Here is a 16,208-nt window from a genome sequence, read left to right on the forward strand (position 1 = left end):
AATCATACGATAATCAGTTTAAGATAATTACAGTTTTTGTGGTGGGTGCGATAAGACAACCTGTGAAACATTACTAAATGCCTTTTCTGAAAACTAATTAGAATAGATAGTTCGGAACCACACTCATGATGGAGATATATTAGATTTAATGGCAACAAATAGACGTGACGTCTTTGATGATGTCCACATCGACAGTGACCATGAGGCAGATGTAGTAACAATGATTATCAAAGATCAAGGGCAACTAAAACGAGTAGAAAGATTTAGATGTTCAGTAAACAAGATAAGGAAGCAGTAGTGTCATATTTCAATGAAGAACTTAAACTTTTGAGCTCAGTACAGAAGCATGTAGAGGAATTGTGACTCAAGTTTATATGAATATTTGACCGTGCATTAGATGGATATTTACACTGTAACACAGTTCGTGATGGGAGGGACTCACCATGGTACACAGTCATTGTAAAGAAACTCGAAAAGTAACAGCGACTCCAGTATAATAGGTGTATTGCAAAACAGAGGGCAGTAGATGGAGAGATATTGAAAGAAAAGTGTTTGGTTTCAAGAGAGAAATTTGTGAGGCCATCAATGACTGCCGAAGTAGAATACTACGAGACAATCTTTCGCAAAACTCAAAGAAATTCTAATCGTAAGTGAAGGCTGTTTGTAGTATACAGTCGCTGACAGACCAGACTGGAAAAGCTTACCTCTGTTTTCAAATGTTCCTTTACGAAGGAAAATGAGTGAAACAGATATTAATGTCACTGGCATTGAGAAACAGCTGAAATCCTTAAAACTGAACAAAGTTTCAAGGCTCAGTGGAATCACTACCGGATAAAATACGTCCCTACAGGACCATGTACCTAGGGACAAGGGGCATATGATGTTTCTTGGTCTGTACTTCAATATAGAGATTGATTTAGAATCGCATGAAGGAATGCTCACGACAGACAGCCATAATCAGTTTCTGCCATTTTCTACTGTTTTTGTTGTTGCTAGACATGAGGTTGTCCTTTGCGCAGCATTCGTAAATATTTCGTGCTCTGTACATCTAAGTGCTGTCTAATATATTAAAGATATCTCGAATATAATTTTAATTCTTCGTGTAAAGAATTTTATGGTGAGTAGAAGCTATACATTTTAGAACTATTAATATAACATTTGGACAGTCAAACCACACTCCGTCGGTCGTGTACCGCCTTGTATCTTGAAACAGTAGAATGTCTTTTACCATGGAGCATGATAGTACTTGTAAATAAGCTGAGTTTCCTTAATGTCTTAACAGTTTTACCTGTTTTGAAAATGGAAATTTATGTTCGTTTTCAACGGGATCTGTTTGAAAAAGTATTTAACTTGTAAGCGGATTTTGGTTATACTTCTTCTTAATTTTATTCAACTTGCTGGTTATTGGTGTGTAGTAGAGTAATAATGCAACAGACGATTAAAAATAGTATTGACAAGATTTTATCGATTGCGACGCTTTTAAATTTCAATAGAATATTTATCCCTAGTTACGTGACCATGTTATTCATAGGAATATGTTTTCACATTTGGGAAAAACTAACTTTTCTGGAGCAGTTCTTGTAATTTCAGAAAAAGACTGTGTAACGCAGTGACTTTGTCAAGTACATAAGGCACGTAGCGAGGCCACAGCGTCTCCTTTAGTTATGTTCACAGAATCGAATGCCCAATAAAATTCCAAATAAAATGATACCGAACAGAGACCGTTCGATGAATTAACTAACAAGTCGCCACTCTCAGTTACTCAATTAGCAGATCCGCAGACACCACCGAGGTATCATCTACATACAGCATCATCGGTTGGAAAGGACAGGATAATTTTCGCATTTCCCGTTTATTTGATATAGAAAAGACTCAAGATGGCGAAATATAGCTTTGTTCCGTGGCCGTTATTTCAAATCCTCGTTGGAGCCACGCGTTGGTGGAGACATGCAGAATCTCCCACTTTCTGGGAATCCACGCCAGTTCCGGCCACCCAACTTCAAGGCAAGAACTCGGCCCCTCCATTCGTTCAGAATAGCAGGGACGGTTACACCTCCAACTTCTGTTAGGTTGGCTACAAGGACCTTTTCGTATACCGCAGAGCTACACTGTAGTTAGTCGATCGAGTCTTCAAGTACTCTGGAGAGCAGCTCTCCACCGTATTCCATTGCTCTTACTAAAGGTGTCGATACTGCGAGGTTCATCAGGTGAATTAAATGTAGACTGACTGCTTACTGCACAGGTATTTCGCAACGACCCCCTTTGTTTCATGTTAGTTACATAACGCTCAAACCATTTCGCAGCGTAATATTCTGATTTACTTAAGAGAATGGTGTGCTTCAGACAGGCAAAGACTTTTGACAGGCCACAGAAAATGCCAGTAGCCTCTAATTTACTATCAAATGAATTAAGTACATCCTCACTGTAACTGTAAATAGCTTTCCCTATATCAGAACCCTTAAGAAACCCAAACTGTGACTTGGACAATACATTATTTGCAGTCAGATGTTTAAGGAGAGGCTTGGACACAACCTTTTCAATTTTAAATTCAGAACCTGTAAGAGATTTCCTTCCAGCTTATGTATAAGATATGAAGACAAGCAGATCGAAGAGGTTGACAGTGTTAAATTTCTATGAATACAATTCGATAATAAATTCAGTTGGGAGGTACATAACACAGAATTGCTGAATCGCCTAAGCAAGTCTGTATTTGTAGTGAGAATGATGCCAGATGTAAGAGATATAAATATAAAAACACTTGCATACTTTGCTTACTTTCATTCGACTAGGGTAAATCCGGGAGATATGGTGCACATTTTCAAAATTATTCATAAAAATCCCATGACGCACCTAAGTCAAAATAATATATTGTACAAGTAAACAAACCAGTTTTCCTTAAAATATAATTTTTTGAGAGTTTCATATACACTTATTCGTCATGATATTTGACCATTAAGAAAGCCTTACACTGCGGCATCTATCCCTTAGGCTAAGGGTGACATGCCGTGCCCTTATGGGTGATATGCCACATGATGATATTTGTTGAAATTTATAATTTTATAACAAAAATATGGTTAAAACGCTAGTTCATGATTAATTAATTGAGGAATAAAAATAAAAACTGAATAATTGACAAACAAATCCTTTATTTTTGTTAGTTTTGTTATCTCCATCATTAGTTTTTATTCCTATTTTCCCTGCCACAGTCAACACAGTAAGTATCAAAGACTGTACAATTTTCGTGTATCCAAAGCTTACATGTCAAGCAGCTAAACCAGTCACATTTTTAGTGGTTTCACAATACGGTTCTTTGCACTCCTTACATGGTGTCTTACCAAGAGATGCTTTTTTTGATGTAGGCTATGTTTATCGTAATCCGGATCGTCGGGATCTGAATCGAGGTTTTCCAAATTTAAATTCAATTTTCCAGTCTTAGCTTCAGGCTTAGAATTCTTTTCTTCTTTAGCCTTTTCAGCTAACTTCTTCTTCAGCTCATCTCTAGTTTCTGTATTTAGTTTAGGTATAGGGAAAATGACGGCTAGAAATTTTGAAGGAGTTCCCTCAGGCTCAAGCCCGACGCTTTCTTTGCTGGAACCAGGTTGTGGTTCGCTGTCAGATGGTTGTCAGATGGAAGTTGTGGATGAAGATGCCGTTTGAGGGTGTGAAGGTATCGCATCGGGTTTAGGCGCAATGTTATTTGATATCGAAAAGAGGTAATCCGGAAGAATATTCTGGTCTAGAGAGTAAATTTCTGTAGCCTTGAATCCACTGGTCCCGTTGCTTACGGAAGCTGCTTGTTCCCAAGGCCCACAAAGTGCAGGGTCAACCTGATACCTAGTCATCTTCCGGACAACATTTTGTTCAACGCAGGTGTTGCTCCCTGCTTTAAAATAAGTTTTGAGTGGGGCGACTTGTCAAGAGGCTGGATAGCGTGTGTAGTGTGAGGGGGTAAACACAACAATGAGACATTTTCAGTTTCTGTTGAGTTCAAGGAGCGCGATTGATGTGACGTGCGAACAACGTCCGTTGAGAATTAAAATATTATACCACTTAAGAAATATTTCCATGTTTATATAAGCAGATTTTTTTGTTCATGTAGACTTTGGAGCCATGGGGCAGTCCATCTTGGAACTGAGGATTTAAACTTTTTCCTTTATGGATTAAAGATGGAGGAAGAAATCTTCCTTCTGCAGAGCAGTATGCCACCAAGCTTACAGTCTCTCCTTTTTCTCCAGTTGTAACCTTATTAATCAACTTTTCTCCTTCCTTTGCTACAACTTTTCCTACTTTATTTATTAGTTGGGTCCCACTTTCATCCACATTAAAAATGTTCTGAGGTTTATCCCTCAGCTTATGCTTTTCTACCTCCTTCTCAAGCACTTCATAAAAATTATTTGCTGCTTCTCTAGTGAGCCCTATTACCCTTGCCACTGACAAGCCCTCAGCCTTTCTAATAGATAGATCAGGGTGGCGATACATAAAGCTTGAAAGCCAATCGTATCCTGCCCTCTTTTTATCATTATTAAATCGATATTCAGTTTTTAAGGCGACCGCAAATTCATATGCCATTCTTCTCACTGCCGTCTGGTTCGGACATAATCCAGATCACCAAGTTTATTTGTGTGTCTGACAAGACTCTTTTCATTTTCAGGTCCAAGACTACCTAGAATACCACGAAAACGGTTTAGTGCACTGTTGTTGATATAAAAACAAGTGGTTATTGGTGTAAGCTTGACTATAAATAGCCTGATAGTAATTTATAAACATAATAAAACAGTAACTAGTTTTACAGTAATATATTAATAGAGGTATTTTTTAACTTACTCGTAGGCCCATGTCCAGATGCATCAGTTGTCACTTTGTCCATTCTTCTTTTTATAGTTCTTGCTGGTACTCTGTAGAATCGTTCAGCCTCCCGAAAAGATACATCGCCAGCTTGAATCCTCCACGAGGTTTAGTCCCTGGTTTTCGTTTAAAACGTAGGCATTTTTATCAGGCCTGGGATAACACCCTTGATACAGAATTAAATAAGCTAAAATAGTCTGCTACAAAATTCTAACTGCCTTGTTAAAAAAATATGTTACAAGGTCTGTGAACTCTCAAAATATACATGTCAAGCCTCTAAAACATATGATGAAAACAGAACCGTTTATACACTTCTGTAACTTTTATTTGACTTGTGCAGCAAGTATCCCTAATAAAAAAAAGTGTGGCATATATACCGGATTTCGCTGCGGCATGTATCCCGGTCTATGAGCGATAGACGCCGCACCCTACGACTCTGTGACCTTAGCAGCCAAGATGGCCGGACTAGAATCAAAAGGCACCCAATAGGAATTACTGTTCATACAGATATTTAAAAATATGTCACTATTTAGCAGCATCTAATAACTAATCGTAACACTAAAAAGATTTCCAGGCAACGTTTAGAGACTTACCTTCTTTGTTAAAACTAACTCGGTTAACACTCCCACTATCGGAACAAAATCAGTTAGTTGCCTCGCCGCCCGGAGTCTACTGCGCAACTGCAAAGCGCATACGCGCACACTCTGCTGACTTTTACCAAAACTAGGGGGTGCACAGTCTGTACCGCTTGCGCCAACTCTCCCAGACTTGTAGTGTATTGTAACGACCTAGAAACGACGGAGTGGCTTCGTCCCCGCCGTAGCCCACAGTGGTTCACAACTCCACAAGAGGCTACAGCAGTCCACTCAACCCACCGCCGCCCCATACTGAACCGAGGGTTATTGTGCTGTTCGGCCCCCAATGGAAATCCCCCTCTCCCCTGAGAACGTCTCACACCAGACGAGTGTAACCCTAAATGTTTGCGTGGTGCGTTAGACCGCAAGGCTAACTGGGCAGGCTCTCCCGGACTTACTTCATGTGATACGGGATCATATTCTGGGGTCACTTATCAAACGGAGCGAAAGTTTCATCGTGCAAAAGCGTCTAATAAGAATCATTTGTGGTGTAAAACCAAGAGCATCTTGTAGAAACCTGTTCAAGGAACTTTGTATCCTAACCACTGCTTCTCAGTATTTGGTTGCAAGTAATATATCTCTGTTTCCAACCAGTAGCTCAATACGTAGTATCAATACTAGGAATAGAAACAATTTATATAAAGACCTAAAATCACTTACCTTGAGCCAAAAATAGGTCCAATTTTAGGAACACACATTTTCAATAAATGGCCAGCAACCATTTACAACTTGGTTTCAGATGAAGCATGGTTTAAACAGAGTTTTAAAGATTTTTTGATGGGTTACTCCTTCTACTCTATAGATGAATATATTAACAGGGATTGTTAGACCAGATTAAGTAAAAAAGTCTGTTAGATTTCAGATTTGACAGCATTTGGTCACAACAGTCCAAATTAAGGATTTTGTGTATGATAAATTTATTAAAAGTGCATAACAATGTTTCATCAATTCTACAAATATTAGCAGTTCCAGTTTACTGTAATGTATTCACCTGTTTTCACAATCTCCTAACAAATGATCAGGGTAGCAAGTATTATATTCAAATATTTTATGTTATCCTTCCTGATATGTTCACACCCATGAGAATCATCTCATTTTTTGGGTCTATGAGGCGAAAACTGAATCTAATCTAATCTGTCGTGCAGTAGTTACCGCCATTTTGCGGTAGGTATTGTCTGCCCTTACCTTGGGTATAGCTTCGTGTTAACTGTCCACGAGTTTTTCGTGGTGTTTAGAATTACAAAGTACGCTGCAACTACAATGGACGAGTTTGTGCCGTATTTCTATTTGCACCGGTGCTGCAAATAAACGTTTAGCGTGGTAAGCTCTGTTGCCCTATCACTGTTACCGAGGCCTCATTCCTGACGAATGGCTAGCTTCTTCGTTGTAGTGATTCATACTAATTCATTTGCGCTCTCTAGGGACTGGTTTTTACACTGAGGGCGTTATTTTCTGTGTGAACTTTTGCTCTTTTGATATTTTTACAGTAAGTCCATTGCTCGTCTAGCGGTTGCTTTACGGTGGGTGATACGTTAGGAAACCTGTGACAGGGTTACTTTTCATTTACATGCCCTTTTCTGTGTAGATGCACTGCCACACGATATCGAATTTCATTGGCCTGTAGCTTCGCTGCTGTCTCTTTAATGAATTCTTTGCTCGACGACGAAACATCTGCGATAAGAAACGAAATTTGACGCTTGGGACAGAAGATCAGCACGTGAGTGATCTACTAGGGAACAATTGTAGTTGTCCGCAGCTCGTGGTCGTGCGGTAGCGTTCTCGCTTCCCGCGCCCGGGTTCGATTCCCGGCGGGGTCAGGGATTTTCTCTGCCTCGTGATGACTGGGTGTTGTGTGATGTCCTTAGGTTAGTTAGGTTTAAGTAGTTCTAGGTTCTAGGGGACTGATGACCATAGATGTTAAGTCCCATAGTGCTGGAACCATTTGAACCATTTTTTGAACAATTGTAGTTGGTACAATTATTTCACACTCTTGAGAGGTGACAGAGACCCCAGCCACAGCTACAGCTATTCTCCCAACCAATACACACGCTACAGCTGCAACACTTAAGAAGTGAAGGCTGTTATTTAAAAGCTTTATTTGAAAATATACTAAACTTCTATTTCACGAGTGGCTAGAGACGGAAGTCAGAAAAGTGTGCCACGGTTACAGTACTCTCTCCTACTGAATTTGCGACTGAGTTCGCCACTATTTTAGCTTTAATCTACCGTAGATTCCTCGAAGAAAACACTGTGCCCACTACTTGGAAGAAAGCATACGTCACACCGGTCTGTAGAATAATAGAAGTGATCCACAAGACTACCGCTCAATACCCTTGCATCCTTGACATCTATATATTGTAGGATCCATGCTGGTTGTCGTGTTCTGTTCGAGATACCTCATTACGCTTGAATCGGAAAGCTTTGGATCATGACAGTTAGGTTTGATGCAGTATTCCTCGATTTCCGAAAATCATTTGACTCAGCACTACATCTACGCTTATTATCAAAAGTACTATAGTATACGCTATCAAGCCAAATTTATGACTTGATTGAGAATTTTCTGATAGAGAAAAAGCAGCAAGTGATCTTGGATGGGCAGACTCATCGACAGATGTAGTGGTAACTTCGCGTGTGTCCCAGGACAGTGCGTTGAGACCGCTGCAGTTCACATTATATATTAAGGACCTTGTGACCAATATTAAGAGTAACCTCAGAATTTTCGCAGAAGGTGCAGTTAATTACAATGAAATGCTATCTGAAAGAAGTTGCACAAATATTCAGTCAGATCTTGAGAAGACGTCAAAGTAAGGCAAAGATTGGCAACTTGTTTCAAATGTTCATTAAGGTAAAATTCTATGCTTCACAAAACGAAAATACGTAGTATCCTGTGACTATCATATCAGTGAGTCACACTTCGAATCAGAAAACTCAGACAAATGTCTGGGTGGAAGAGTTTCTAGGAATATGAAATGGAGTGAACGCATAGTCTCGCTCGTAGGTAAAGCAAGTGGCAGATTGCGGTTCATTAGTTGCATATAAGGGTGCAATCAGTCTACAAAGGAGACTGCGCACAAAACACTCGCATGACTCACCCTCTATTACTACTCAACAGTGTGGGACCCGTACTAAACAGGACTGACAGGCGATAATGAAGTTATACAGAGAAGGGCAGCATGAACGGTCACACGTTTGTTTGAGTACGGGAAATTGTCGCAGAGGTGCTGAAAGAAGATTCTTGAAGACAGACGTCAACTATCACGTGGAAACCTATTTAGAAGTCTATAGAGCTAACTTCAAGTGAGGAATTTAGGAATAGAGGCATTCAAGCAATCATTCTTGCCGCAATGTATACGCAAGCAAAGCGGGAGAAAGCCCTAACATATGGTACAGTGGAACGTACCTTCTGCCACGCAGTTCACAGTGGATTGCAGATGTCGATGTATATGTAGGTACGTATGGTCTTCCTCTATTTGGGGAACAGGAATCGGTACATTATCCTCCCTGCGAGGCTCGATTAAATGAGAGGTTTCCTTACGAGTGATTTGATGTCGAGCGACATGCTGTGTTTTATCTCGTCGTTAACCACTGTTTAGGGCTTCAGACACAGAGCATCCGTGTTCCGAGAGGGAGGCAAGTAGTTGCTTTCTGTGTCATTGTTGGAAACGAAATCGCTGCAGGGCATTTCCGACATTTCTTTCTGTAGATAGATTCACTATCTGATCAAAAGTATCCGGACACCCCCAAAAACATATTAGGTGAATTGCGCTGCCACCCACTGCCAGGTACTCCATATCAGCAACCTCAGCAGTCATTATACATTGTGAGACAGCAGAATGGGGCGCTCTGCGGAACTCACGGACTATGAACGTGGTCAGGTGATTGGGTGTCACTTGTGACATACGTCTGTAAGCGAGATTTCCACACTCCTGAACATCGTTAGGTCCACTGTTTCCGTTGTGATAGTGAAGTGGAAACGTGAAGGGATACGTACAGCACAAAAGCGTGCAGGCCGACCTCGTCTGTAGACTGACAGAGAGACCCGACAGTTGAAAAGGGTCGTAATATGTAATAGGCAGACATCTATCCAGACCATCACACAGGAATTCCAAACTGCATCATGATCCACTGCAAGTATTATGACAGTTAGGCGGGAGGTGAGAAAACTTGGATTTCATGGTCGAGCGGCTGCTCGTAAGCCACACATTAAGCCAGTAAATCCCAAACGACGCCTCGCTTCGTGCAAGGAGCATAAACACTGGACGAATGAACAGTGAAGAAACATTGTGTGGAGTTACGAACCACGGTACACAATGAGGCGATCCTATGGCAGGGTGTGGGTGTGGCGAATGCCCGATGAACGTCATCTGCCAGTGTGTGTAGTGCCTACAGTAAAATTCGGAGGCGGTGGGGTTATGATGTGGTCGTGTTCTTCATGGAGGGGGCTCGCACCCCTTGTTGTTTTGTGTGGCACTATCACAGCACAGGCCTACATTCATGTTTTAAGCGCCTTTTTGCTTACCACTGTTGAAGAGCAATTCGGGGATGGCGATTGCGTCTTTCAACAAGACAGAGCACCTGTTCATAATGCACAGCCTGTGGCGGAGCGGGTACACGACAATAACACCCCTGTAATACACTGGCCTGCACAGGGTCCTGGCCTGAATCCTATATAACAGCTTTGAGACGTTTTGGTTCAAAATGGTTCAAATGGCTCTGAGCACTATGGGACTTAACATCTGAGGTCATCAGTCCCCTAGAACTTAAAACTACTTAAACCTAACTAACCTAAGAACATCACACACATCCATGCCCGAGGCAGGATTCGAACCTGCGACCGTAGCGGTCGCGCGGTTCCAGACTGTAGCGCCCAGAACCGCTCGGCCACCCCGGTCGGCAAGACGTTTTGGGACGCGACTGCGTGCCAGGCATCACCGACCGACATAGATACCTCTCCACAGTGCAGCACTCCGTGAAGAATGGGCTGCCATTCCCCAAGAAACTTTCCAGCATCTGATTGAACGTATGCCTGCGAGAGTGGAAGCTGTCATCAAGGCTAAGGGTGGGCCAACACGATATTGAATTCCAGCATTACCGATGGAAGGCGCCAGTAACTTGTAAGTCATTTTCAGCCAGGTGTCCGGATACTTTTGATGGCGTAGTGTAGCTAGCTGCTGACTAGGTATGACAGTAATGCTGGTGCAGTGCTGTGTCCTTGCTCTAGGACTGTCTCTGTAACCATCAGGAGATTCCATTGTTTGCGTATAATAAAAATAGATGTTGTTGTTGTGGTCTTCAGTCCTGAGACTGGTTTGATGCAGCTCTCCATGCTACTCTATCCTGTGCAAGCTTTTTCATCTCCCAGTACCTACTACAACCTACATCCTTCTGAATCTGCTTAGTGTATTCATCTTTTGGTCTCCCTCTACGATTTTTACCCTCCACGCTGCCCTCCAATACTAAATTGGTGATCCCTTGATGCCTCAGAACATGTCCTACCAACCGATCCCTTCTTCTGGTCAAGTTGTGCCACAAACTTCTCTTCTCCCCAATCCTATTCAATACTTCCTCATTAGTTATGTGATCTACCCATCTAATCTTCAGCATTCTTCTGTAGCACCACATTTCGAAAGCTTCTATTATCTTCTTGTCCAAACTATTTATCGTCCATGTTTCACTTCCATACATGGCTACACTCCATACGAATACTTTCAGAAATGACTTCCTGACACTTAAATCAATACTGGATGTTAACAAATTTCTCTTCTTCAGAAACGCTTTCCTTGCCATTGCCAGCCTACATTTTATATCCTCTCTACTTCGACCATCATCAGTTATTTTGCTCCCCAAATAGCAAAACTCCTTTACTACTTTAAGTGCCTCATTTCCTAATCTAATTCCCTCAGCATCACCCGACTTAATTAGACTACATTCCATTATCCGCGTTTTGCTTTTGTTGATGTTCATCTTATATCCTCCTTTCAAGACACTGTCCATTCCATTCAACTGCTCTTCCAAGTCCTTTGCTGTCTCTGGCAGAATTACAATGTCATCGGCGAACCTCAAAGTTTTTATTTCTTCTCCATGAATTTTAATACCTACTCCGAATTTTTCTTTTGTTTCCTTTACTGCTTGCTCAATATACAGATTGAACAACATCGGGGAGAGGCTACAACCCTGTCTTACTCCCTTCCCAACCACTGCTTCCCTTTCATGTCCCTCAACTCTTATAACTGCCATCTGGTTTCTGTACAAATTGTAAATAGCCTTTCGCTCCCTGTATTTTACCCCTGCCCCCTTTAGAATTTGAAAGAGAGTATTCCAGTCAACATTGTCAAAAGCTTTCTCTAAGTTTACAAATGCTAGAAACGTAAGTTTGCCTTTCCTTAATCTTTCTTCTAAGATAAGTCGTAAGGTCAGTATTGCCTCACGTGTTCCAGTGTTTCTACGGAATCCAAACTGATCTTCCCCGAGGTTGGCTTCTACTAGTTTTTCCATTCGTCTGTAAAGAATTCGTGTTAGTATTTTGCAGCTGTGACTTATTAAGCTGATAGTTCGGTAATTTTCACATCTGTCAACACCTGCTTTCTTTGGGATTGGAATTATTATATTCTTCTTGAAGTCTGAGGGTATTTCGCCTGTTTCATACTTCTTGCTCACCAGATGGTAGAGTTTTGTCAGGACTGGCTCTCCCACGGCCGTCAGTAGTTCCAATGGAATATTGTCTACTCCGGGGGCCTTGTTTCGACTCAGGTCTTTCAGTGCTCTGTCAAACTCTTCACGCAGTATCATATCTCCCATTTCATCTTCATCTACATCCTCTTCCATTTCCATAATATTGTCCTCAAGTACATCGCCCTTGTATAGACCCTCTATATACTCCTTCCACCTTTCTGCTTTCCCTTCTTTGCTTAGAATTGGGTTTCCATCTGAGCTCTATATATTCATACAAGTCGTTCTCTTATCTCCAAAGGTCTCTTTAATTTTCCTGTAGGCGGTATCTATCTTACCCCTAGTGAGATAGGCCTCTACATCCTTACATTTGTCCTCTAGCCATCCCTGCTTAGCCATTTTGCACTTCCTGTCGATCTCATTTTTGAGACGTTTGTATTCCTTTTTGCCTGTTTCACTTACTGCATTTTTATATTTTCTCCTTTCATCAACTAAATTCAATATTTCTTCTGTTACCCAAGGATTTCTACTAGCCCTCGTCTTTTTACCTACTTGATCCTCTGCTGCCTTCACTACTTCATCCCTCAAAGCTACCCATTCTTCTTCTACTGTATTTATTTCCCCCATTCCTGTCAATTGCTCCCTTATGCTCCCCCTGAATCTCTGTACAACCTCTGGTTCTTTTAGTTTATCAATAGATGAGGTTTACGTTTTTCGTAGCTTTTTTATATCAATTAAATGCAAACGCGGCTGAGTGATTTCCTAGACAAGACACAGCGAATTTTGTTCACCTTCCTTATCATATCGTATATTCTGCTCCGTTTCATATTAGATTTGTCGTTGTCGGTGCATTAAACGCGTTCGGTAGGCAAAAATAGCTATATGGCTGTTCGACGTCCTTTAAAAATTTGAGGTCTTACTCCTGTGAAATGCCGATTGCTTGCTGACCCACCGTTGCAGAAGGGAGAGATGAAACTGATTCAGAATCGATTTTCGAAACAGCAATTTCTGCTGCCTAGAAGCAGCAGAATGACGTATCAGGCGGATAAAAACGACCCAGATGCGAGTCACACATTCCGATTAACCCAGGCCTATAACCTACAGTTATGCAATAACAATCACTGAATTATGGGCAACGGAATACATCGGAGTGCACAACTTTAGAACGAAAGTAACTTTCACATGATGTGTCAATGTCAAGTAGCATACCTCAATGAAACTTGGACCATACGAAGGAAGGTCTGCTAGTGTTGTGCAGAATGTAACTGAACCTAATACACAATGAGACGAACAGGAATGACAGTTTTATTCAAAGACAATAATTACACACAAGTCTCCTCGATTCACGATGGTTCCTTGCACATTACAAAAGTTGGGACATAGTTCTTAATAAGGTGTTTGATCACCATGGACGGCAGTTCACGCTCTACAGTGTGCTCCCACACTGGTCACAGAGTTGGTAACAAGCTCTTGTGATTGGATAGCCGGCCGGTTTGGCCGTGCGGTTCTAGGCGCTTCAGTCTGGAACCGCGTAACCGCTACGGTCGCAGATTCGAATCCTGCCTCGGCGATGAATGTGTGTGATGTCCTTAGATTAGTTAGATTTAATTAGTTCTAAGTTCTAGGCGACTGATGACCTCAGAAGTTAAGTCGCATAGTGCTCAGAGCCACTTGAACCGTTTGTGATTGGATGACCTATTCTCTCACCAGTGCGACCGACAATTGCTGGACGGTCGTTGTTGCATGTGGACGCGACGCGCTGCAGTACGTCATCCCAACCCATCCCTCACATCCTCGATGGGATTTAAGCCGGGGGGAACGGACAGGCCAGTCCTTTCGCTGAATATTCTCTTGTTCCAAGAATTCCTCCACCTGCGCTGTTCGGTGCGCTTATACACTGTCATCATCAAAAATGAAGTCAGGGCCGAATGCATCCCTGAAAAAAAAATTAAAACGCACGTGGGTAAGGATTACAGTGTCACAATACCGTTGATCAGTCAGTATATCGTGTACAGATATTTGGAATTCAGTTCACCCCACACTATAACACTTGGAGCTCCAAAAAGGTTATGTTGGACAATGATGACGCACTCATATGTGGCGAGAGGAGGGGACTCATAATGTTCCGAGGAACATTGTCGCACTGCCCTGCTTCCCATATGCGTCCTTTCGGAGGTGACTTCATTTTTTATGGTTGGCAATGCATGACCGCACTGAACAGCGGGGGTGGAGGAGCTTTTGGAACCAGCAGATATTATGCGATTGCACTGGCACTCCCGTTCCCTTGTCTTAAACCCTATGAAGCACGCATGGGATGGTTTGGGGAGACTATGAGGCGTCGGGTAAGCTGTTTAGCATGGCTCTAAGGTGCTACAGACAATATCCCCGTTGGCCTAGAGCTATCGGATGCTCCCCACAACATCGTGCGAATTTAAGACAAACAAACGCAACGGGTAAAGTTTTATTAAGTTAGAATTATTAAGGATGGTCCAAATAAGAATGTAAGTGTGGGTGTCATACCCCACACAAGCATATTAATGGAGCGATCTACCAAAGCATGAAATAAAACTAATGGTGTCTGTCTGTAACAATCTGGTTTATTGCCAAAACATATAAAAAATAATTTACCTACTGAATCAAGAATCCCATCATTTAGTAAGTGGACAAGGGATTCCAAATATAAACTATACCCTTGGCTGAATACATAAAAGAACGATATGAAACAATGTCATGAAATGGACAATGCTTTTCGAAAAAGGTTATGATTTGAAGAAACTTCTCAGAAACGCATAACCGAATACCAATAGTCTGAAGTGCATGATGGATGCAACTAGCTAGTTGTGAAAATTAGTTCTACAAAATGAAATCCTGATGAAAATTGAGTGACTTTGCACTTCCTTCATTGTGGTGCTTGCAATGATGGCGCATGCTTCTCGTACTTAAGCTGTGTGAGTGGTTCAAATGGCTCTAAGCACTATGGGACTTAACATCTGAGGTCATCAGTCCCCTAGACTTAGAACTACGTAAACCTGACTATCCTGAGGACATCACACACATCCATGCCCGAGGTAGGATTCGAACCTGCGACGGTAGCAGCGACGTGGTTCCGGACTGAAGAGCCTAGAACCGCTCGGCCACAGGGCCGGCCGCTGTGTGAGTGTACAAGGTGGCTGCAGATTTTAAGTTCAGCTCATCCTCCGTACTCGGCGCTAAATTGGATACGTCTTCTACTGCTGCCTAAGGCGGAGTGTCGTCCCCAATCTCACTGAAGCAAGTGAGTTCTAACTTTACTCCATGAAACAGCTGTTTCTCCAAGCATTGGAACCTCGCTGAACAATTTCAGCAGGTCTTGCGAGTTCCGACCAATGATAATTTAATACATAAGTCTAACAGTCCAAGAAGAATATAATAATTCCAATCCCAAAGAAAGGAGGTGTTGACAGATGTGAAAATTAAAGAACTATCAGTTTAATAAGTCACGGCTGCAAAATACTAGCGCGAATTCTTTACAGACGAATGGAAAAACTGGTAGAAGCCGACCTCGGGGAAGATCAGTTTGCATTCCGTAGAAATGTTGGAACACGTGAGGCAATACTGGCCCTACGACTTCTCTTAGAAGATAGATTAAGGAAAGGCAAACCTATGTTTATAGCATCTGTAGACTTCGAGGAAGCTTTTAACAATGTTGACTGGAATACTCTCTTTCACATTCTGAAGGTGGCAGGGGTAAAATACAGGGAGCGAAAGGCTATTTACAATTTGTAGAGAAACCAGATGGCACTTATAAGAGTCGAGGGGCATGAAAGAGAAGCAATGGTTGGGAAGGGAGTGAGACAGAGTTGTAGCCTCTCCCCGATGTTATTCAATCTGTATGTTGAGCAAGCAATAAAGGAAACAAAAGAAAAATTCGGTGTAGGTTTTAAAATCCATGGAGAAGAAATAAAAATTTTGAGGTTCGCCGATGACATTGTAATTCTGTCAAAGACAGCAAAGCATTTGCAAGAGCAGTTGAACGGAATGGACAGTGTCTTGAAAGGAGGATATAAGATGAACATCAAT

The sequence above is a fragment of the Schistocerca americana genome, chromosome 8, assembly GCF_021461395.2.
Source record: "Schistocerca americana isolate TAMUIC-IGC-003095 chromosome 8, iqSchAmer2.1, whole genome shotgun sequence".
Classification (NCBI taxonomy): Eukaryota; Metazoa; Arthropoda; class Insecta; order Orthoptera; family Acrididae; genus Schistocerca; species Schistocerca americana.